Raw genomic sequence first — 24,747 nt, forward strand, 5'->3', positions numbered from 1 at the left:
ATTTCTTATGAATAATATATTGAAATGGATGAATATTTATGAAAATATAAATCCCCCAGAATAACAAAAGAGTAAATAAAATCCTTAACTGAATTTAAGGAAAATACCTTGAATAGGTCATCAATGACCTAAGAAAAATTCTCTAGTATTAGACTGATTTAGAAATGAATTCTACCAAACATTTAAAGAACAATTGATTTCAATACTATATAAAATATTTGTAAAATAAGGGAAAAGGAAATCTAGGAAATACTTTTTGTGACAAAATATGATTCTGATACCCAAACCAGAAAAACCCAACACAAAGAAAAACAATTATAGATGAAATACTCTGGAAGGATGAAAAGTCAACAATATCAAAAGCATTAATGAAAACAATGCAAAGAAAATTGGCCTATGCATACCAGATCTAAAACTATTATAAAATGCCAATCACTGCCCATCAATTGGAGAATGGCTGAATAAGTTGTGTTACATGAATATTATGGAATATTATTGTTCTGTAAGAAATGACCAGCAGGATGATTTCAGAAAGGCCTGGAGAGACTTTCATAAACTGATGCTGAGTGAAATGAGCAGGACTAGGAGTTCATTATATACTTCAACAATAATACTATGTTATGATCAATTCTGATGGACATGGCTCTCTTCAACAATGAGATGAACCAAATGAGTTCCATCTGTTCAATAATGAAGAGAAACAGCTATACTAGTGAAAGAACTATGGGAAATGAGTATGAACCACAAGAAAGCATTTACACTCCCTCTGTTTTTGTCCACTTGCATTTTTTATTTCCTTCTCAGGCTATTTTTACCTTATGTCTTAGTCTGATTTTTCTTGGGCAGCAAAATAATTTATGGATATGTAAACATATGTTATATTTAACATATTTAATATGCATGGGTCTACCATCCATCTAGGAGATGGGTGGGAGGAAGGAAGGGAAACTTTGGAACAGAAGGCTTTGCAAGGGTCAATGCTGAAAAATTACTCATGCATATTTCTTGTAAATATAAAGCTATAATAATAAAAAGATAGACAAAAATGGCAATCATAAAAATCATATGGTATTGGCCAAGAAATAGAGTGGTAAATCAATAGAATAAATTAAATACACAAGCTATATTACTAATGACTATAATAATATGCTAGTTGATCAAGGAAAAGATTCTAGCTTCTAGGACAATGATTCACTATTAAAAAAAAAATTGCCTACAAAAACTGGCAGGCACTGGGCATAGATTAACATCTCACACTATTTCCCAATATAAATTCAACAAAGGTAGATTTATGCAAAAAGGGTGATATTTTTAAAAATTAGAAGATAGTATACCATTTTGTTCTAATTTTTATCTTCACTACATAACTTATATGAAAATACATTTAACACATTTGTACATGTGTAGCCTATATCAGATTGCTGGCTTTCTTGGTGAGGGAGGAGGGAAGAAAGGGAGAAGAAAAAAAAAAAAAAAACAAAACTATTAGGTGCCAAAAAAATAGAATGACTTTGGGCATAAAAGACATTTTGACTGTTACAAATGTCCAAACTAAATATGAAGAATATATGAGGAAAGATGGTGTCTACAACCAGAGAATGATATAAATAATATAAATATATATAATAATATAATAAATATAATAATAATAATAATATAATAATATATAATATAATAAATATAAATAGAAGTGGGTATAAAAGAATGTGTGTATAAAAGTAGTAAGTTGAAATAACTTTGGAGGTTTATGTGCAAGCATCTTATTAAACTATGTTATATAAATGCTTGTTTTAACACATAAATATATATATATATATATATATATATATATATGTTTTGCAAAAGAGAAGAAAATAACTTTAGAAAAGATCATCTCTACACTTCCTTCTAGGAGTCACATTATTATTGAATATTTATAAGTCAAGTACACAGTATCCATTTGGAATAGAAGCAAAGGGATCAGATTTGGGCTTCTAATAAAATTTTATCCTTGTGAAAAAAAAAGTGGCTTTTTAAAATTTTTCTTATTGGCTAATTTGGTTGGCTGTCAAGGTTTGTTCATTTTAGTGTGAATCACTGAAATCATCACCTCTATCACATTAGTAGTGAACACTTGGCCTTCATATTTCAAATAATCTCTGCAATTATGCTCTGTCATTACTAAAACATTCTCTTCATAAGGTCAATATGGTGAGATTTTTCCAGGTTGAATTTAGGGTGAGAAGGCATTAGTGGGTAACATACTTCCCTTGATCTTTACATACTGAATGACTAAAATAAAATAATTTAATCTTGTTTACCCTAGTTTCTTTACATGTAAAATAGGAATGATATCAATACTTACCATTACTTTCCTCCCTGAAGGACACCCAAGTTTTGTGTGTGTGATCTGGATGAAGATTCGACAAAACAATAACAACCAGGAAGGAAAGAAAGAGAATGAGAGGTAACATTTTTTATTGGAGAAACGGTTTTAAATACTTTATAACTAGCTCATTCAATTTTCACTACAACCCTTGGAGCCAAATACTATTACCAGTATTTTAAAGACAAGAACAAGGAAAAAAATTAAGTGTCATTAGGGCACAGGTTAATTATAAGATCATATTTGAACTTGGGTTTTCCTGACTCCAGGCCTGGAACTCTGCCCAATCATTGTACTAGCTAGTAGGATGATCAATAACAGCAAAGGTTGCAGAAGATAAAGAAGCATGAAAATAAAGGTCACTGAATTCGGCAATTAAAATATTGGTATTTTTGGAGACAGCAGTTTCAGCCAAATGATAAGGTCAGAAATTTTATTAAGCAGAGTTAAGAAAAGAATAAGAAGAGATGAAGTAGAGAATCCTATTGTATATTGCCTTCCCAGAAATTTAGCCAGAAAAATAGAAATAGAGAAAGAGAAAAAATGGAGAGAGAGAGAGAGAGAGAGAGAGAGAGAGAGAGAGAGAGAGAGAGAAAGAGAATGTGTATGTGTGTGCGTGTGTGTGTGTGTGTGTGTGTGTGTGTGTGTGTGTGTGTATAGTATGATAGTGAGGACAAAAAGATCTAATGAGGGTTTTTGAATAGGGGAGGATGTGGGGATTATTTTTAAGCAGTGGTGGTTGTTACATTTTATTCTCTGAGAGCCAAAATAACATCACTATATTAGAATCAGGTTACAAGTGTCTTTCTAACTATCAGTCAAATTATTGGACTGATCAGACCAGTGTGAGTTCAGAAAGCACAAGCACAAGCACTTTAGCACACAAGTGGAGCACAAATGATCAATGTGAACATTTGGAGGAAATTCTCTGTAAATTTGCTCATAGAGCATAGTGCTTTCTTTGATGAGAGCATGCTATAATAAGAGGTCCTGGGCCAGTGTCTAAAATATCTCATAATTAATTCCTAAGTTTTTGAGAAAAACCTTGAGTGTCCCGGTTTTACTTCTGCTGACATCCATGTGAGTGCTGGACTTACATCAGTCTCCATAAAATAGTCCTTTAGGCAAACAAATTTTTGTGAGTCAAAAGTTATGACCAAGTGATCACAGCTATCCTCTGCAGTACAGTATGAATGCTTAGGATTTTATCACGAGAAAAGACCTCAATATATGGTACCTTATCCTACTTTGTGATCTTCAGACAATATAATAGAAATTATATTCAATAAGGGGATAGGATAAAATAGACTGAAACTCAATGAAAATTAAATTACCTAATTCTAAAAATGAGTGGGTCACATAAATTAATTATAAAAACAATGCATAATTTCATCCAAGAGAATGACACAATATAACAAAAGCTATGGGATGTGGCCAAAGAAGTTCTTTGGGGAAATTTTATATCTCTAAATAGTTACATGAATAAAATAGAAAAAAAAAAGGAGATCAATAAATTGGGCATGCAACTAAAAAAAAAAAAAAAAACAAGAAAAAGGTAAATTAAAAACTCTCAATTAAATACCAAATTAAAAATTGTTAAGCTCAAAGTAGAAATCAATAAAATTGAAATTAAGAAGACTATTGGATGAAAAAAAAATAAAACTAAGATTTGATTTTATGAAAAAACAACAAAATATGTAAACATTTGGTTAATTTGATCAGAAAAAGGAAAGGGGAAAAACCCAAATCATCAGTATCAAAAATGAAAAGGATGAACTTAACACCAATGATAAAGTAATTAAAGCAATTATTAGGAGCTATTTTGCCCAAATGTATGTCAGCAATTCTGACAATCTAACTGTAATGAATAAGTATTTACAAAAATATAAATTGTTCAGGTTAAGAGAAGCAGAAATAAATTATTTAAATAATAAATAATTTTAGAAAAAGAAATTGAACAAGTGATTAACAAAGTCCCTAAGAAAAAATCTTCAGCACCAGATAGATTCACAAGTGAATTCTACCAAAAATTTAATTCAAATAGATAAAGTACTACTTTTTCTGACACAAATATGGTACTAATACCTAAACCAGAAAGAGACAAAACAGAGAAACAAAATTACAGAACATATTCCTTATCAATATTGATGCAAAATGTTTAAACAAAATATTAGCAAAGATATTATAGTAATTTATCAGAGAATAATACACTATGACCAGTGGGATTTATACCATAATGCAGGGCTGGTTGAATATTAGGAAAATCATTACCATAATCTATCATATCAATAACAGAACCAATAAAAATCATAGGATAATTTCAATAGATGCAGAAAAAGCTTTTGACAAAATACAGTCCCCATTCCTATTAAAAACAGTAAAGAGCAAAGGGATAAAGGCAGAGAGAATGGAGAGAAGCTGGATACATTCTCAATAAGATCAGGATGAAGCAAGGATGCCAATTATCACTACTATTATTCAAGACAGCTAGAAATGTTGACTTTACCAATAAGAAAAAATAAATTAAAAGCATTAGAACAGGCAATGAGTAAACAAAACTACCACTCTTTGAAGATGATATGATGATATACTTAGTGAATACTAGAAAATCATCAAAAAATTATTGGAAAAAATTAACAGCTGTGGCAAAGATGTAGGATATAAAATAAACAAACTGAAATCAGGATCATTTGTATGTATTACTAACAAAGCTCATCAGCAAGAAAGAAATTCCATTTAAAATAACTGTAGAAAAAATGAAATACTTGAGGGTCTGCCTGTTAAGATAATCCAAATAACTATGTAAACATAATTACAAAACAGTTCATATTGGAAAAATAGACTTTGTTCACGAATAGATAAGAGCAAATATAATAAAAATGACATTTCTGTCTATATTGGTCTACTTGTTCAGTGCTATGCCAATCAAATTGCCAAAAAAAATATTTTAGAGAACCAGAAAAATAATAACAAAAGTCATTTGGAAGAACAAAAGGACAAGAATATCAATGGAATTAATGAAAATTAATACAAAGGATATAGAGGGCTGAAATTCTGAATAGACTACTTGAATCAGAAAACTGAACACTTAAGGCTAATTACCTATTTTATATGAGACAATGACTCTATTAGCATATGTTGGGATAAATACTTCTTCTCACAGTTGATGGTAGCTAAATGTTTGATGTTAAGATAATCATATCTAAGGATTAGAGAATGGGGTGAGAGAGGACAGAGTCACTTTGCAGCAGGAAAAGGAAGAAATTTTATTTTCCTGAATCTCCTGTGAATTCTTTATTTTTTCCAACTCCAATTTCAGAACGTTGTTATTTTCTATCATAGCATCTCTTTCCTTTCCCCATTTTTCTTCAAACTCTCTTAATTTTTTAATAGTCTCTTCTAGGAGAAAGTTATGCGATGGGGGGGCAGGTATTGTTCCCCTTTAGGCTGTTATCTGCTGACTCTCTGCTATTAATTTCCCCGGGGTTGGATACCCGCTCTTTCTCTGTGTAGAAGGAATCAATGGTTCTTCTTCACTTTTTACTCATATTTAAAAATCTTTTGGGGTCTGTCCTTGGGGTAAGAAGTTTATTTATTTATTTCTTTACCAGCTTCCTCCCAGACCAGATGGTTGCGGCAGCTCCTGCACCTGAGCTAAGAGAGAGCTCTGGGAGAGAGTTTCCCTCCTCCTTCCTGGAAGTGCCTCAGAGGTGATTAGCAGGGCTGTGCTTTGAGGGCACTGTGTGTCCTAGTGACTTCCCTGAGGTTTAAGACTGAACAGTAAAGGTGACATAAAGGCCAGCCTATGTGTCCGGTGGGGCCTGGATGTCAGCAGCTGACGTGAAAAGCCCCTCCGCTCAAATTAGAAGTGTCTGCCCAGAAACTGTGGTCCCTACTTCAAAGGTTCTGCTTCTCTGGGACTTCTGGTGCTGAGTTCCACAGCCTCCAGCTGAGCCAGGCACTATGTGTTGCCTTGGGCCGTTTCCGTGCTTTTCAATCTCTTAACTACCCCCAGGTGCCCCAGACAGCCGAAGTTGGCCACACCCACAGTGCCAAGATCTGTGAGGTCACTTCCATATTAGGGTGGTTCTAGTATCTAGTATCTAGTATTTTAAAGTGGCTTGATTTCTCTTCTGATTTGCTGTTTTATAAGCAGAGAAGAGCTAACAGCCTGTGCCAGATTCTTCTATCTCAGTGGCTTCTCTGATCCCAGAGCCCTCCCCAGCCTGATTGGCACAGTGTGCTAGCACCCAACCATCTGTGCTGGTCTTTTTTCTTCCTCCCCTGGGAACCGACCTTTTCTGTTGAAACTCCAGTTTCTCTTCAGCTGGTATGTTGTGCTTCCAGTCCTTGTGTTTTCTGTCAGCCCAGCGTTATTTTTGAGGCTGATTTAACTAATTGGTATTGAGGGAAGAAGGGAGCTCACAAAATTGCGTGTATCTTCTCCACCATCTTGGCTCCGCTTCACTCCCATGAAGTTCAGGGAAACAGAATGTGTGAATTGGAAAAGAAAAAGAACTGCCAGGAAAGTGGGATTTGTGAATTAGAAAAAGAAAATAACACACTAAAAAAAATAATAATAAATAAATAAAAATAGTGAAATGGTAAAAAATTCCATAGAGCAAAACAATTCATTTAAAAACTCAACTGGAAATATACAAAAAGAAGTAAAAAAGCTAATGAAGGAAATAACTCATTAAAAACCAGAACTGAACAAATAGAAATGAATGATTCCTTGACACATCAAGAATTAGTCAAGCAAAACCAAAAAAAATGAAAAACTAGAAAGAAATATTTCATATCTACTTGGAAAAACAACAGATCTGGAAAGTAGAAATAGGATAGATTATCTGAGGATTATTGGACTTCCAGAAAATTAATATGAAAAAAGAGTCTAGATACTATTTTACATGAAATCATCAAAGAGGTAACAGAACCAGAAGGGAAAATAGGCATTGAAAGAATTCATCTAACAGTTCTGAAAAAGACCAAAACCAAAACAAAACCAAAAAAAACTCCGCAGAATATTGTGGCCAAATTTCAGAACTATTACACTAAGGAAAAAAATATTATAAGCAACCAGGGGGAAAAAATCCTAACAATTCAAATACAAGGTGCCACAATATGGATCAATCAAGATCTGGCTGAATCCACATTAAAGGATCAAATGTCCTGGAATCTGATATTCCAAAAGTCAAAAGAACTTGGAATGCAACCAAGAATAAACTACCCAGCTAAGCTGAGCATTTTCTTCCATGGAAAAAGATGGTTTTTTAATGAAATAGAAGAATTTTATTTGTTTCTAAGGAAAAAACCAGTTCTAACTAAAAAAAAATCTGCAACCATAGAACTCAAGAAAAGTAGAAAAAGGCAAAATGAACTCTTAAGTGTATTTCTGTTGTGGATATACATAAGGTCCACATGTATAATTTGATTTTACTGATATAACATATAAATGGAAGTAGAAATGGAAAGGGGACAGTGTCAGAAAACGGGGATAGGGGAGATAAAAAAAGGGAAACTACATCCTATGAAGAGGCAAAGAAAACCTATCATAACTGAGGGAATTTAGAGAGGGGGAGGAACATTCTTACTCTCATCAGAGTTGGCTCAAAGAGAAAATAATTGACATATTTGTTTTACAGAGAATTCTCTCTCACCTCATGAAAAAATGGGAGAGCAAAAGGGAAAAGGAATAGAGTAATAAGGGAAGGGTAAAAAAAATAGGGAAGGAATTTAAAGATAGGAGGGAGGGATAGTAAAAGAGGGATGGCTGCGTGATACAAGTGGGGCCTATAAGTTTAATACTGTGGAAGGGGTTCAGGTGGGGTAATAAAAGAAAAGCATAATATGGGGATGATAAGATGACAGGAAATACAGAATTAGTAATTTTAACTGTAAATATGAATGGGATGAACTCTGCCATTAAGCTGAGGTAAATAGCAGAATGGATCAAAAGTCAGAACCCTACAATATGCTGTTTACAGGAAATACATTTAAAGCAGGGAGACACATACTGAGTAAAGGTAAAAGACTGGAGCAGCATCCATTATGCTTCAGGTAAAGCCAAAAAAGCAAGGGTAGCCATCCTTATCTTAGATCAAGCAAAAGCAAAAATTGATCTAATTAAAAGAGAAAAGGAAGGAAACTATATCTTGCTAAAGGGTAGCATAGACAATGAAGCAATATCAATACTAAGCCTATATGCATCAAGTGGCATACCATCTAACTTCCTAAAGGAGAAGTTACAAGAGTTGCAAAAAGAAATAGACAGCAAAAGTATAATAGTGGGAGATCTCAACCTTACACTCTCAGAATTAAATAAATCAAACCACAAAACAATTAAGAAAGAAATTAAAGAGTTAAATATAATATTAGAAAAAAATAGATGATAGATCTTTGGAGAAAAATGAATGGTGGCAGAAAAGAGTATACTTTCTTCTCAGCAGTTCATGGAACCTAACAAAAAAATGACCATATATTAGGACATAAAAATCTCAAAATTAAATGCAGCAAGGCAGAAATAGTAAATGCTTTCTTTTCAGATCACTATGCAATAAAAACTACATTCAACAAAATGTTAGGGGTAAATAGACCAAAAAGTAATTGGAAATGAAATAATCTCATCTTAAAGAATAATTGGGTGAAACAGCAAATTATAGACAAAATTAATAATTTCACTCAAGATAATGACAATGATGAGACATCATACCAAAATTTGTGGAATGCAGCTAAAGCAGTAATAAGGGGAAATTTTATATCTTTAGAGGCTTATTTGAATAAAATCGAGAAAGAGAAGATCAATGAATTGGGCTTGCAATTTAAAAAGCTAGAAAAAGACCAAATTAAAATCCCCCAATCAAATACTAAACTTGAAATTCTAAAATTAAAAGGAAAAAATTAACAATATTGAAAGTAAAAAAAAAAAAAAAAAAAAAACTATTGAATTCATAAATAAAACTAAGAGTTGGTTTTATGAAAAAAAAAAACTACAATAAAATAGATAAACTTTTGGTAAATCTGATCAGAAAAAGGAAAGAGGAAAATCAAATTGTCTTAAAAATGAAAAGGGGGAACTTTCCACCAATGAAAAGGAAATTGGAGCAATAATAAGGAGCTATTTTGCCCAACTTTATTCCCATAAATTTGATAACCTAAGTGACATGGATGACTACCTCCAAAAGTATAGGCTTCCCAGATTAACAGAGGAGGAAGTAAATTGCTTGAATAGTCCCATTTCAGAAAAAGAAATAGAATAAGCTATTAATCAACGCCCTAAGGAAAAATCCCCAGGACCAAATGGATTTACATGTGAATTCTACCAAACATTTAAAGAACAATTAGCCCCAATGTATATAAACTATTTGAAAAAATAGGGAATGAAGGAGTCCTACCAAATTCCTTTTATGACACAGACATGGTACTGATACCTAAATAAAGTGGGTTGAAAACTGAGAAAGAAAACTATAGACCAATCTCCTTAATGAATATTGATGCTAAAATCTTAAATAAGATATTAGCAAAAATACTACAGAAAGTCATCTCCAGGATAATATACTATAATCAAATAGGATTTATACCAGGAATGAAGGGCTGAAAACTATTAGTATAATTGAGCATATTAATAATCAAATTAACAAAAAACATATGATCATCTCAATAGATGCAGAAAAAGCATTTGATAAATACAACATCCATTCCTACTAAAAATGCTTGAGAGTATAAGAATAAATGGACTATTCCTTAAAATAGTCAGGAACATATATTTAAAACCATATGTAAGTATCATATGTAATGGGGTTAAACTGTAACCTTTCACAGTAAGATCAGGAGTGAAATAAAATTGCCCAGTATTACCATTACTATTCAAAATTGTATTAGAAACACTAGCCTTGGCAATGAGTCGAGAAATTAAAAGAATTAGAGTGGGTAATGAGGAAACTAAACTATCAATCTTTGCAGATAATATGATAGTATACTTAGAGAACCCCAGAGATTCTACAAAAGAGCTATTAGAAAAAATTCACAACTTTAGGAAAGTTGCAGGATGCAAAATAATTCCACATAAATCCTCAGCATTTTTAGACATCACCAACAAAATCCAACAGCAAGAGATACAAAGAGAAATTCCATTCAAAACAACTGTTGAGAGTATAAAATATTTGGGAATCTATCTACCAAAAGGAAATCAGGAATTATATGAGCAAAAAAAAAAAAAAAAAAAAAAAAAAAAAAAACGGAGAAGGAACACTAGGAAATGAGTGTAAACTGTTTGCATTTTTGTTTTTCTTCTTTACCTTTTGAATCCAATTCTTCTGGTGCAACAAGAAATTTGTTTCTGCATACATATATTGTATATAGGATATATTATAACATATGCATCATGTATGTGACTGCCTGCTGTTTAGGGAAGGGAGTGGAGGGAGGGAGGGGAAAATTTGGGAACAGAAGCGAGTGCAAAGAATAATGATGTAAATAATTACCCATGCTTATGTACTGTCAAAAAAAAAGTTATAATATAAAATTAATAAAAAATAAAGTAAGAAAATATGCAAATTACAAAAAAAATTGAAGTAAGAAAGAAAGAAAGAAATTATGAGGGAAAAATGTCATCATATCCTAGAATTAGGAGCTAAAATAGTAATTGAAAAAATCCCCTAATGGACTTCTGAAAGACATCTCAAAAAGAAATCTTCAAGAAATATTGTATCCAAATTCCAGAGTTACCGAATCAAGGAGAAAGTATTGCATGGACCCAGAAAACAAAACTAAACAATGAAAAAAAATTCAGATATCCAAGAGCCACAGCCAAGGTAACAATAGGTATGATCAGATTATAAGTTAAATGATTAGAGGGCAGCATGGGATATGATGTCCTGAAGAGTAAAAAGCTTGACTTACAAGGAATAATCAACTACTCAGCAAAAATGATTATAATCTTTTAAGGGAAAAGATGCACGTTCCATTACATTTTCAATCTTTCCTGATGAAAAAACCAGTGGTAACCACAAATTTTATCTTAAAATACAAGATTGAAAAAAGATTATAAAAAGGTAAACAGAATATTTTTAAAATGGTATTATTAGATTAAACTGTTTACATCTCAAAAAAGTGATCTTCAGAACTGTATTAAAATTGCCCAAGGGAAGTAAGTCTGTTTCTTAGCCTGGAAATGGTTTATTTCTTATTTTTCACAGTAATAAATTCATTAAATCAGTATGATATTTCTATAGAACTTCAGTTTTATAGTCATTAAATACCTCTTTTCTCCTCTACTTTTATTTACAGATTCACAAACATTTAGCTAGAGGTGACAATGCATGTGTAAATCTCATTATCAGTGTGTACATCACTGGAATTTATAATACCTAGATAAGTGAACTTAGTCACAATATTCAAAATTTTTCCATTTTCTGTAACTGGTGGTTCTACATATGGGTAGTGTGGTGCTGTCTGATGGAGCAACTGTGTTTTCTTGGTGCTAGCTCTTAAATCAAAATTACCATGACCAAGCAGGGAACTGATCCATTCTTTGTTGCATCTCAGCCTCAGAGGATCCATTAAATGAATAATTATCTGTGAACAAAAATTCATGTACCAATTTTTCTTCCATTTTAGTCCTGGTTTGTAGCTATTTCAGATTAAATCATGTACTATCATATGGTAGTTGACCTTGATACAGTGTATATCTTCATTGAAGATAACTAAAACATGGTTGAAAAATATGGTGTCAAAAACATGGGATCAGGAGATGGTGTTAAAATGAAACTACATTTTTTAAAAAGATACCATACATAATGAAGTAACAGAAATATATATATATATATATATATATATATATATATATATATATATATATATATATATATATAAAATTAATGAAATGGGAAGGCAAGTAAAAAAAATGTTAGAAAAAAGAACAAATTAAAAACTATCAATTAAACACCAAATTGAAATTCTGAAAATAAAAAGAAAAATTAATAAAATCAGAAGTAAGAAAACTATTGAACTAAAACAAACAAACAAACAAACAAACAAACCCTGAGTTGGTTTTATGAAAAACAAAAACAATAGGTCAATCTTTATATCATATGATAAGAAAAAGGAAAGAAAATAAAATAATCTGTATCAAAAATGAAAAGAATGAATTCTTTAGCAATGAAAAGTGAATTAAGTGTAATAATTGTGAGGTATCTTATCCAGCTCTGTGCCAATAAATCTGATAATGTAAGTGAAATGGGTGCATACTTACAAAGAGAGAGATTACTGAAATTAGCAGAAGAGGAAATAAATTACTTAAATGGCCTCATTTTAAACAAAGAAGTTTAACTAGGTATTAATTAACTAGCTATTAAGAAAAATATCCAGGTCCAGATGGATTTACACATGGATTCTACCAAAAATTTAAAGAATAATTAATTCCAATACTATTCATAATATTTGCAAAAATAGAGGAGTTCTATCAAATTCCTTTTATGATGCAGATATAGTGCTGATACCTAAATCAAGTGGTGTCAAAACAGAGAAATAAATTTATAGACTAATTTCCCTGCTGAATATTGATGCAAAAATCTTAAATAAAATATTAGCAAAGAGATTGCAGCAACTTCACAACAGTATAGTACACCATGATGAAGTAGGATTTATAACAGGAATGTTGGGCTGGTTCAGTACTAGGAAAACTATTAACCATAATTGACTATATCAGTAACCAAAGTTACAGAAACCATATGATTATCTCAATTGATGCAGAAAAAAATTGACATCTAACACAACACCCATTCCTATTAAAAGCACTAGAGAGTGCAAAAAAAAAAAAAAAGAAGTTTCTTTAAAATAAGCAGTAACATCTCTTTAAATCCATCAGCAAGCAACATATATAATGGGTCTAAACAACCATTCTGCATAAAATCAGGGGTGAAATAAGGTTGTCCAGTATCATCATTATTAATCAAATTAGATTAGAAATATTGGCTTTAACAATAAGAGAAGAAAAATAAATTAAATGAAATAGAATATATAATGAGGAAACCAAATTATCACTCTTTACAGATGATATGATGATATCCTTAGAGAATCCTAGAGAGTCAACTAAAACACTATGAGAAACATTTCAAAACTTTAGCAAAGTTGCAGGATACAAAATAAATTCACAGAAATCATCAGTATTTCTATATGTTACCAACATATCCAGAAGCAAAAGATACATAGAGAAATTCCATTTAAAATAATTGTACATAATATAAAATATTTGTGAGTCTTTCTTCCAAGAAAAAGTCAAGAACTATATGAACACTATTACATAACACTTTCCACAGAAATAAAGTCAGATCTTATCAACTGGATGAATATCAAGTGTTCAGGTGCAGGCTGAGTTAATATAAACAAAATACAATTCTACCAAAATTAATCTACTTATTCAGTACCATACCAATCAAATTCCCAAGTTTTTACAGTTTTATAGGGTTTTTAAATTTTACATAACTATAAAACTATATTAAACTATAGTTTTTTTCTAAACTATATAGTTTTATAAAAAATATATAGTTTATAATGTATAGTTTTATAAAAAAACTTATAGTTTATATATATATATATATATATACATATATATATATGTATATATATATATATATAATAAAACTGTAATTTTATAGTTTTTACACAACCACAAAAATAATAACCACATCATCATGTAATTGATACTGCAGCCAATAAACATGTAATATAATTTTCCATAAGCCTAATCACTGAATTAGCAAAGGCCTTGTGTAGAAGAATGAATTTTTTCTATAGACCTCTGTTCAGCTTTTGACATTTTCTCCTGGGATTCTTGACTCACCTTTCCCTTCAAATTATTAAGAAATTGTTCCTGCTTGAAGAATCACTCTCATCTGTTGACATGAAGTCTTCTGGAAGCCACCTTGCCTTGGGACTACCACTTTTTGTTGAATATGAATGTTTATATTGGAAAAGATAAGTCTATGATCAATCTAGCACTTTGCACTACACAGTGCCTTCATCACTCTTGCATCTTGTCTATTTTCTTCAAAACTATTGGGCATTTCTTCCTTTCTTTTACTATTTCTGAATGCACACTGGCTCTCAAATTGATGACCATCATGCAGTATGGCATCAGCCTATGAAGAAGGACTTTATGAAAAATCTTCTCAGCACTCACTAAAAGAGATAATCCAATCTGCTCCTCACTTCTAATCAACCTTGTGATTGTCACAGGACAATCCCTTTCATATACCTTTATAGAGGTAGACAGCCAAGGCATTCTTGAATGGCTAGGAGAGTTTTGCCTCATAACGTTTTGCCATATACCTCTGAAAATTTAAGTAAGATTTTGTACAAACAATAGACCTCTACCCCATGTTGTAAATCTCTGCTGGAATAGAATCAACCCTAGCTTGTTTGTCACAGGGAGAGAGACTAATAGCATTCAAAAATTCTTCTTCAGTTAGAAACTTGACTAGAAAAAGTATTAACGTCAATCTGAGTAAATGATCAATAACTTCAGTATTGATTGAGGATGATCTATTGAGAATATTGTAGAATAGTTCACCCCATCTCTCCAGGATTGTGTTCTCATAACTAATCAATGTGGTACCATTAGCACTTGTGTAGTTGGGATGCCAGATAGGTCCTTGGACCATAAATAGTCATCAAGATTTCATAAAAGCAAATTGTATTGTTACTGTCAGCATAAATCTGAATTTCATCAGCCTTCTAACTGAGCCAAGAATCTTGAATCGCATTAAACTTTGCTAATATTTTACTTTTGATGAGTTAAATGATGTCTTCCTAAAGACAGATGAACTATCCTAGTGGTAAACCTTATGGACTGGTTGTTTTTTACTTAATAGATTCTGAATTTCTTCATGATGCTCAACAAAACAGTCTTGATATTTGCAAGTATCCTGATCCATATCAGAAAATGCAGTGTTATATATCAAATCTCTGAAACTACTCTTCTTCTGGTAGCCACCTTGCCTTGGAACTACCATTTTTGTTGAATGTGAATATTTATCTTGTCAAAAATAAGTCTATGATCAATCTAGCACTATTGCATCATACATTCTCTTCATCACTCTTGTATCTCGTCTATCTCTTCGCAGTGACATAGTATATTAAATGCCCATGTTTGCTAAAAGAGTACAATAACAGACTTTTATTGAATTTAGGTAAATAGATACAGTAATGGTGATGAGAAGTTCACAAGTTATACAAGTTTTCAGTAGCAAATGACTACTGTTATTGCTGTTTCCAACTTCATTCGTTCCAGACTCCCTGTCCTGTCTAATACTCTGTGCCTGCTCTTGTAATAAAATCATCCAGAATCATAATCTTGTTCTCTTTTGGGACAATAATGATATTTTTTCCAGATCTTCACAATATTTTCTTTTTACTTCTTCAGGGTTCATCATGATGGGAACAAATTCACTGATAATGGTGTCATGGCACTTTGCTGCAAGTGAAAAAAATCACATATGCCATGAGCCTGCTATTCATTCCTTTTGGTAAATATACAAGCTTAATGAATAGATTAGGGTGGATTGTGAATCTTATGGCAGCTATTCTTCACTGCTCCTCTTCACTGTGGCCACTCCAGAAAAAATATGTATTTACCCCTGACTCTGGTAAGCTGTCTTTCCTTTGCTAACTTTGTTTCAGTCAGAGTTGCTATTTGGTTGCAATACCTGCTGAGTTTTCCCACATATAAGCTATTAATCTTACTGTATTTTCTGTTGTTCACAGGTACATACATATTCCATGTATGAATAGTAAGTGGAATTATCTTTACAGAAGTTTGTGTGTGTGCATGTGTGTGTGTGTGTGTGTGTGTGTGTGTGAGAGAGAGAGAGAGAGAGAGAGAGAGAGAGAGAGAGAAAGTGTGTGTGTGTGTGTGTGTGTGTGTGTGTGTGTGTGTTAAACATGGGAGGGTAGGTGGAGAGGGAAATCATTGTCTAATATAAACAGGCATTTTTCTAGCTTTCCTCACATCAAGTAGTATGCAGTGTGATTCCTAAAAGGTTGCTCAGATATGCAGGGAGTTGCTGAATATCACTATTATTTTCATGAGCAGATAATCCTATGTGCTTCCCTTATGGAGATTTGTCACTGCAGCTCCCAGTGTATCTACTCTTGCTGTATGATCACTTTTCTGTTCCCTGAGAAAGATAAAAAAGTAAAATAGTATGGGTTATGTCTATTGATTCAGACATAAATTGGATTTAAGTGAGGTAGAGTTGTATGAAATTATTGGTCTAATTAGTCTCAGTCTGTCTTTCAGAATCATCATAGTTCAGTAGCAGAACAGAGTAAAGACAACTGATGGGGTTAGCTAGGTGATGCAGTGGAGAGAGCACAAACCCTGAAGTCAGGAGAACCTGAGTTCAAATTTGATCTCAGACACTTAACATTTCCTGGCTGTGTGGTCCTGGGGAAGTCATTTAAGTAATTGCCTCAGCAAAGGAAAAAAAAAAAAAAAAGACAACTGGTGATAGCTTGAGATGTAGTGGATTATGTTGGTATGTGATTTCTAACCAGACTCTAAGTACTCAACAGTATCTGTTTCAATCAGCTTCATGCCCATTGGAATAAATTAGTTTCATCTGCTCATTCCACCAGAGAAAGCATTCACATGCTAGAGTTTGAGACCCATTGGTTACCCATAAGACTAAACCTCAATATGGTTTAGTCTGAATCTAGAATGGAATGTGACCACTGGGCATGCTATATAGCCTCTTGGGACCAGAGGTGAAAGCTGAGGGAATCAGGATGATTAAAAAAAACAAAACAAAACAAAACTGGAAAACAGTCCTGAGAAGGACACAGCACCCCTTCAGTAGAGGGGATAGTTTTCTTTTGATTCACTTTTTATTCCTAGGAGAAACAGCTAGTAGATAGAAATTTATAAGTGAGAAATTAAGGGTGATAAAAGGCATGGAAAAATAAGTTATTATAATATGTTTTATCTTCTAAAGTTCTTCATATCATTTCTAACAGCCTGAATTGGGAATCTTGTAGTGAAATATTGTTTTGTTACCAATTGGGACATTAATGCCTTTCTACACTATCTCAATATAGCAGATATTTGTCAAATACTCATTTAAGGACTGTATTTTTTAATGTCCTTGAATTATCTAATTAAATTTTGGTGTGAGTAAAAATCAAGGTAGGTTCAAAAAATAATCAAGGAAACCTTTAAAAAGGTTGAGATAGGGGAGGAAGAGAGATTCTTTCTTGATTCATTACATTGAAGACATCAATTAAAATGTATCTAGTCAAATAAAGACAGACTTGAATTTTTAGTTATTATAATTTTAAATTATTACAAGATTGTTAAGCAGTTCTGCAGAGGCAATTTGGCTTGAATTGTCAGCTTTCAAATGAGACTGAATATGTTCCAGGTTTGCCCTCCGTAAAATATAAAGTTTAGGGAGAAATACAAGTGACTCTGGTCATAATAAAAACAATAAATACTGCCTTTTAAAAGAATGAGCCTCTTAAATGTGATTACATGTTGTTTGTCCCATAAGCCTATTGGATAAGTAACATATTTCCATCCCCATTTGTTTAATAATCCCAGTTTGGGGAGCTTTTTAATATTTGATTCCATATTAATGTTTATTTTATTATGTTTTTAACTCAGCTGTATTTTTAATGTTAGGCACAATAGGGGGTCTTTTATAAATTAAATTATTAATTATGATAAAGTCATGAGGAAATATTCCCACATTCAAAAAAGGGATTAAGAATTCATAATTAGTACAAATATCTAGGAGTCTAGTTATCATTTTTGGAAAAAGAAACGGAACAGCATGTCCCAATCCTTGATTCAAACAGCTGCTATACAAAATGTAATAAGAACTCATGACACCTTTCTAGAAAATAGAGTTAGACTGACACCTCTCTATCTACTTTGCAGAATCTTTAACTCATAGTAAACTTTAACATTTATAAGACTTGAGTCAAAATACCTAGTGTCTTAACCAGTTTTATCACTTAATCACTTTTGTTCTATGGGCCTCAGTTTCTACATCTGTAATACAAAGATAAGATAAAGGAGAAGGAATATAGTCCTTCCATAATTGTGTAAGGAAGTAGTAACAACTCAGTTGAAGGTGCTAGCTGAATCTGTAAGTTAAAAGCAGAAACAAACAAGCTTCATTTTCTCTTTTATGGGCTTTAGATGTTGCTTTTCATTAAATAGTGAAGGTTGAAAGAGACTGTATTACTTTGTTATTTATTTGCCTTTTTAAACGTATTTTACTAACAACTCTCCTACCTAACTCATTCATACTAATAAAACTTTTCAACAAGGTTCAATTTTTACTTTTTTTCCAGTTTCCTACACACTTGAGTCTAATAGGATACTAGAATTCCTTGGATATGTTTGTCCTTCATCTTAGAATATCAATAAAATTAAATCCCAGAAAATGTAATTTTAACATTTTCTCTCTAGAGAGAAAAGTATTTAAAAATTTGAATGAGTAGAATATTGACTCTGGGGAATTCTTAGCTCAGTATTGATCATGAGGTATAAAATGAACTCCAAGGATATGATCTATTAATATTCACACTTACATTAGAAAGGAAACAATAAATTGAGGAAAATTTACATCCAAGGTTTCTGATAAAAGCCTCATTTCTAAAATATATAAGTTTATACTTATAAGAATTCAAGTCATTCTCCAATTGATAAGTAAAGGATATGAAGAGGCAATTTTCAGATAAAGAAATTAAAACCATTTCTAGTCATATGAAAAAAAAATGACAGTCAGGATTTCTTTTCAGATCTCCAACTTAAAATTCAGTGGCCTTTCAAAAGTATCACTCAATGATTCAGATTAAAAATATTTTGCCCTATTTTTTCTGGAATGTTCACAACCATCAATCCATGACCTACTAGGAATAAATTCTGTGTGTGTAGAAACTAGATAGGTAAAGAGGGTTTATTGGACTCATCCATATTCAAGTTATCAGGAATCAGCTCTTAATTATGACATTGAAAGTGATGCTAGAACTAGAAACACCTATAGAACCATGCCCCTATTGAAGGTCTGGTGATATCCATCTCCATGGCACGACCTTATTAAAAAAAAAAAATGGGTTGAACTGAATAATTGCCTATAACACTATATATATAGTTATAGTTATAGTATATAGTTATATATATATAGTTATAGTTATAGTTATAGTTATAGTTATATACATAGTTATGTTCTATAACACTGTCAACCATCTTCTTGTGTCCCCTAAACCTTTATATCTTGAACCTTTTCTATTAGTAAAGCTCCTATAAGCCTAAAAGATCCCTTGTCTAATCTAATTATTGACTGCAAGATCTTAGATATGCAGGGCAAAGAGACAGAACAAGGTTAGTTTAACCAAACCTCTGTGATCAGCTCCACAAGTCCAGAACAAAACAAGGACACAAAACGATCTAGATGGCTGGAATCCAAGCACATATGAAGAAGCAGGAACAAAAGAAGCACTGAATCATAAACTAGAGATAAGAGGTCACATAATGAGAGTAAGATAATGTAGGTTGTTCAAATTCTAGATTAGTAGTCCCCAGGGATTTACAGCAATTGAAAGAAGATAAGAGGACCAGGGAATGTAAAAGGATAGAGCAAGCAGAAGCACCTGGACACTTATGGAACACTATCACAGAGACTTTGGTATCTCCATTTCTAGAATCTTACTATAAATACCTAGAAGAAAAAAAGCAGTCCCTATTAGATCGGGGGGTGGGGTCATGGGAAAAGTAAATTTGATAATGAAAAGGAGGATGATAAAATGTTTATTTTTATTATTTGTAATCAGCATGCAGTGAAAAGGATTCATCTGGCATAAGTGATTTATAAAGGGAAATGACTAGCTAAGAGAAGGACAAGGAAGTCTAATCAATAACTATAGTTTTCTCTTACTGCAAAAACTTTTATCCTTTCAATAGATTCTACCTTCAAAACTGCTATGTCAGTTCCATTGCAAAAAATAAGTTATATTCAAAATACTATAGATTGTTAGAATTAATTTATCATTCCATTTACCTTTCTTTTTTGCTTCAGAGAAATGTGTCCCCATAATGAAAAAGAATTTTACATTTGATATATGAACAATATTTCTCATAATTGTTTTTCTTTCTTTTTTAAATGCTCTTAACTTTAATGTTATTTTTAGTTTTACATATTGTTCCAGTATCTAAAATCATTTGAAAAAATAGGCTAGTCAATAATAATCATTTCAGCATCAAAGGAAATATATTGGATTGTAGAGTATTGATCCATTTGGAGCCAACCATTGAGCCAAACAATTGCTAATCACTAGCACTTCCCACTGCTAACAGTGGGCAGAGATAGTAGATTTGATTTGTACAAAAGAATTAATCTTTAGCCCTATAGCTGGAGGATGTTATCATGGGACATTAGATTTATAGCTGATAAACAAGCTGTTTTTTTTTGTTTTTGTTTTTGTTTTAGTTTTAACCTCCTTATATCTCTAAAACCTGGAATTGCCAAGTTGCTTGCTCAGAACTTAAAAGTCTGTATTTGAACTCAGTTTTCCTAATATTCAATGTAATGTTCTTCCCCCTAAAACATACTAGACTGATCAAGAATTATTAACAACTTGCATAAGGAAAGAACTTTACCTGAATAAGGAAAGAAAGAATGACATCACTCTATATTTGAGCTAAAAACAAAACCAAAAACAAATTTTAGCTAATCATGAAGAGAAAGGATATGGAATTTTAAGGAGTAAACAATGGTCACCAAAGCAGGTTGTCCATAATCAAGGGCTCAAAATATCCAGTTAGATATATAAAGAAAATTTAGGAACTGAAGATTACAGTCTACTTGTTCTGAAGAATTGCAACCATTGTCTGCCTCTGTGGATCACTTTGCCCTGCATGAATCCACTGGAGACTGTGATAGTTAGTTAGCTAATATGTTCTCCTTAGAGAGGCAGAGAGTGTTTCCTCCACTCTCTTTGTCTACCCTCTTTGTCTTTATAGAAGCCTCCCATACTTTCCATGTCCCCTGACAAGAGCTACAGGCCTTTTGTTATCTGCTCTGGATTCATGATACTTTCCTAGTCTTCCTTGATATCTGATCTCCAGACATCATTATGGAAACATAGTATTTGAGAAGTAGAAGGTAATCATAGTAATAAATAGTAATAAAGTTGTTAGTAATCCTAACAACCACTTATACATAAAGAGTGATAGGAATAATTGGGGAAAGTAAATTTTATATACCAAGACAATATGATAAGAAGAGAAATAAAGTCAATGATCAAAACAAGATAAGGTTAAAGTTCATTTCTCAGAATCCAGGATGGTTCTGAGGTACAGTCCAAGTTTTCAACTGGGAGTATATGTAGATGAATAGTGGTGATGGGATAGTCTGAAAGTGACTGGGCAGTAACAGGATCACATGATCAAAATGTCTGGAGACCACTGTCCTAAGCATTCATTAAGTGGATCTGTAGTTGTTTTCAGATTAATAATTTAGGAAGAGTAAGAGAAAGAAAAGTAGTGCTTATATTTCTTGATTGCATAGTGAGGCAGTTGATCAATCTTATAATTACCAAAGAAAGGATCCCATGTAGCCAAGTTATAAAAGAAGATCTCTAAAGAAGTCTCCAAACAGATAATTTGCTTTTTATAACTCACCTGAGCACTTTCAGAAAAAAAGTCATTGCCAAAATGATTAACTCTTTTTTTTTATTTAGAATTTTTTTTCACAGTATATATGCATGAGTATTTTTTTAAATAATATTATCCCTTGTATTCATTTTTCCAAATTATCCCCCCCTCCTTCTATTCTCTCCCCCCGATGGCAGGCAATCCAATACATTTTACATGTGTTACAATAAAACCTAGATACAATATATGTGTATAAATACCATTTTCTTGTTGCACATTAAGTATTAGATTACGAAGGTATAAGTAACCTGGGTAGATAGACAGTAGTGCTAACAATTTACATTCACTTCCCAGTGTTCCTTCTCTGGGTGTAGTTGTTTCTGTCCATCATTGATCAACTGGAAGTGAGTTGGATCTTCTTTATGTTGAAGATATCCACTTCTATCAGAATATATCTTCATACAGCATTGAAGTGTACAGCGATCTTCTGGTTCTATTCATTTCACTCAGCATCAGTTGATGTAAGTCTCTCCAAGCCTCTCTGTATTCCTCCTGCTGCTCATTTCTTACAGATCAATAATATTCCATAACCTTCATATACCATAACTTACCCAACCATTCTCCAATTGATGGACATCCATTCAACTTCCAGTTTCTAGCCACTACGAAAAGAGGTGCCACAAACATTTTGGCACATACAGGTCCCTTTCCCTTCTTTAGTATTTCTTTGGGATATAAGCCCAGGAGTAGTACGGCTGGGTCAAAGGGTATGCACAGTTTGATAACTTTTTGGGCATAGTTCCAAATTGCTCTCCAGAATGGCCGGATTCTTTCATAGCTCCACCAACAATGTATTAGTGTCCCAGTTTTCCCACATCCCCTCCAACATTCATCATTATTGTTCCTGTCATCTTAGCCAATCTGACAGGTGTATAGTGGTATTTCAGAGTTGTCTTAATTTGCACAAAATGATTAACTCTTGAGAAAGAAACTGAAGACTATTAGTATAGAAGTGGTATATTGATCACTGCTAATAACTGAAAAATAAGGGCAGTAGGAGGGAAAAAGAGATTTGGGAGCAAATGAATATACAGATCATAGCTTAAATGAGAACTAGTAGAATAGACAAAGGTTAGTAAGAATATGTTTGCTTATTATCTTATTAACCTAATGAATAGATGGTCTTAAAATGAATCAGAAAGGGAAAGGAGTAAACTTTAAATTTCATCACTATACTGTATACTTCCGAGAATAGCTACAATATGGAAAGAAGGATAATGGTTGAGATACACAAATTCAGAGTACACAAAATTCAAGAAAGCAACAATAAAACATATGGAATAAAATTTGTATGTATAATGCACAGTTTGAATAATAAGAAAAATGAATCAAAAGTGTTCAGGTAAGAAGACAAATTTTAATTATTGGGTCTTTTTGACTTTTACTTGGATCAAGCACATGAAGTAGTTATTACTTTTCATGAGTATCCCTTCTTCAATTGAAACAATGGGCAAAAGTATGATGAATTTGTTTTATAAATTAAGGAAGCCTGCTTATAGGTAAATTCAAAATCTAGAAAATGAAGAGCATTTGATTGAAGTTCAATTTATTAAATAACTGAATGGGATTTTGCCATCAGTATAAACTACTGACTACTTGGTTATGTAGAAGAATTTTATGATACATAAAAGAAATACATCATAAACCTATATTGGAGGAATAATACAGTAGCAATTGGGTACTTCTATTATCCATACATGTGCTTGCTGGTACTTTCTAACAACAACAACACATGAACAGTTTTCTTTAATATTATTTTAATTCCAAAAAACTATAACATCCTAATGGAAAATTTCAAATATGATCCAATTCTTCCTAACTAGGAGATATCAAGGAAATGTGTGTGTGTATATGTGTATGTGAAAGAGAGAGAGAGAGAGAGAGAGAGAGAGAGAGAGAGAGAGAGAGAGAGAGAGAGAGAGTCAGAGACAGAGACAGAATAGAAAGAGATAGAGACAGAGGCTCAACAGATGGACAGACAAACAGAGACAAAAACAGAGACAGAGAGGCAGAAATGAAGGGAAGAAAGGAGAGAGAAAGGGGTGAATGGAAAAAGGAAGTTGAGAGGGGAGCAATAGAATAGAATAAAAACAAAGAAGAAGTGAAATGAGAGAGAGAAGAAAAAAGAGAAGGAATAGAAGAAAGAAGGAAACATTAAAATCAAGAAAAAATATTCCTTAAAATAAAAACCACATAGTTTTAGAAAATATGTAAAGAAAAAAAATCATGTTACAATTATCAAGTGTATGATTAGCCCAAAACTATTGAAGGTTTGCTTCTGTTCTCTCTTTCAGGCATCTAAGTCATTTGATTACAGATTTTAAAATAGGCAAATATGTTTATGCACATCATATTACTATGGAAACCACAATAAGAATGATTATGTTTATAATAAGATCCTACTGTAGAAGTTACAAGTAAAAGAAAGTAAAAGCCCCCAAACCAATCAGTACATACTAGCATATTACAGCTAATTCAAGGACTTTGAAGGCAATAGCATGTGCTGACTTCCCATTATAAGAGCAGCCAAACCTATATAGAGTCTAATGATCAAAAACATTGATTTATTCTTGTCACAGGTCTTAAATCTCTCTCCTGGCTTCTAATTAAATCTCACTTACATTCTGCTCAGCTGTCTAACCCTTCTGTTATACACAAGATA

The 24,747-nt window shown here is 32.4% G+C and overlaps 1 long non-coding RNA gene across 1 annotated transcript in view; it reads left to right on the plus strand.

Moving 5' to 3' along the window:
* Nucleotides 1–24,747, plus strand: part of LOC141559795 (uncharacterized) — a 378,619-nt gene that overhangs the window by 184,263 nt on the left and 169,609 nt on the right. Inside the window, exon 3 of the long non-coding RNA XR_012487553.1 lies at nucleotides 2,365–2,446. This is a non-coding gene — a long non-coding RNA (uncharacterized LOC141559795). The remainder of the gene's footprint in view (nucleotides 1–2,364; nucleotides 2,447–24,747) is intronic.

Source organism: Sminthopsis crassicaudata, chromosome 3 (assembly GCF_048593235.1).
Source record: "Sminthopsis crassicaudata isolate SCR6 chromosome 3, ASM4859323v1, whole genome shotgun sequence".
Taxonomy (NCBI): Eukaryota; Metazoa; Chordata; class Mammalia; order Dasyuromorphia; family Dasyuridae; genus Sminthopsis; species Sminthopsis crassicaudata.